The sequence below is a fragment of the Populus euphratica genome, unplaced genomic scaffold (assembly GCF_000495115.2).
Source record: "Populus euphratica unplaced genomic scaffold, PopEup_1.0 scaffold307.1, whole genome shotgun sequence".
NCBI classification, from domain to species: domain Eukaryota; kingdom Viridiplantae; phylum Streptophyta; class Magnoliopsida; order Malpighiales; family Salicaceae; genus Populus; species Populus euphratica.
In genome coordinates, this window is record NW_011500194.1 from 21,291 (window position 1) to 22,728 (window position 1,438).

The window sequence follows — 1,438 nt, forward strand, 5'->3', positions numbered from 1 at the left end:
AAAAATAACAAAAAAAATTATTTTATTTGTTTTTTAATATCTGGGATACAACCTCACATGTAAGGCGCATTCTGGATATTAGTTTCTTTTTGTAGACACTAGAATGGTTAAGCTTTTACCAATAAGATAAAGAACCTTCTTATTAAGTATGGTTTTTTTTCTTGAACTCTTAGAACCGACCAACGACTAGAAAATATAACAAAACCTTAAATTTTATCAAACATTGAAATAATGCATCCTTCAAGGATAAAGCGTATTTGAGATGCTAATATTTTTCTTTTATGCAATAATTCTCTATATCATATCTCTGAAATCAGTTAGGTTTTTAATGACAACTTTCATTCCTCTTTTTAAGATAAGGAATTCTTGTTCTTTTCCATGGAAAAGAACAAGAATTCCTTACCTTATTATATTTACCTAGACAAACAACTATCTTATTATAGTTACCTAGACAAACAACAGATCCGAGTGGTGAACATTGCCACACAGTACACATCCGAGTGGTGAACATTGCCACACAGTACTAGAAAATATGTTCATAATATATGGCATCATTTGGATTTTTTAATTGAAAGTAAAAGACTTGATCGTATTAAATTATTTTAACAAGTTTCTAATATTTTATCAAATTTTAAAAATTTAGGAGTTGAGAAAAAAATTGTTAATTGATTCATGACTAAAATTTCAAAAGAACCATTAATAAAATTGTTATTGAATTTTTCTTTCAAGAGATGAATGTACCATTATTAGTTGATATAATTGAAATAATAAATTATATCATTTGAATAATTTTAATTTTAAACTCATGAAAATTTGTTGAAGATTTTTAATTTGAAAATCTACAATATTACCTTAAATATGAGAATATTTCTTAATTGATTTTAATTTTTTTTCTAGAAACTCTTAAATAAAAACTAATTTTCCTTGCATGTAAATAAATTTCCATACAAGAAGGATTTGGCCATATATTTTTTAGTTAATTTCGTTCAATTGTAGCTCCAATAATTCCGCTGATCATGTCTTTTTGGCAAAGAAAGCACTGCCAAGTATTTATATTGGTAACGTTTTGGATTTTAAGTTTACTATAGAAATTCTTATTCTCAGACAAATATCGACGAACGCCTTTAAGATCTGTTAAATAAATAACTTTATTTAGATAAATAGGATTTCTTGTCCTCATAACGATCATCGACAATTTACAACAACAATGACATGCCTAGTTATTTAACTGAGAAAAAATAAGATATAGATTAAAAATTTGAATAATCAAATTACAAAAAGTAGATATATGTTGTTATAATAATAATAATAATAATAATAATAATATAATTCTTTATTTACATAAATGGAATTTGGAGACAACAAACCATCCATTTATTTATACACTAAAACATGTGAGATTTTCACCATATATTTGTTATTATGCAAAAACTTTTTT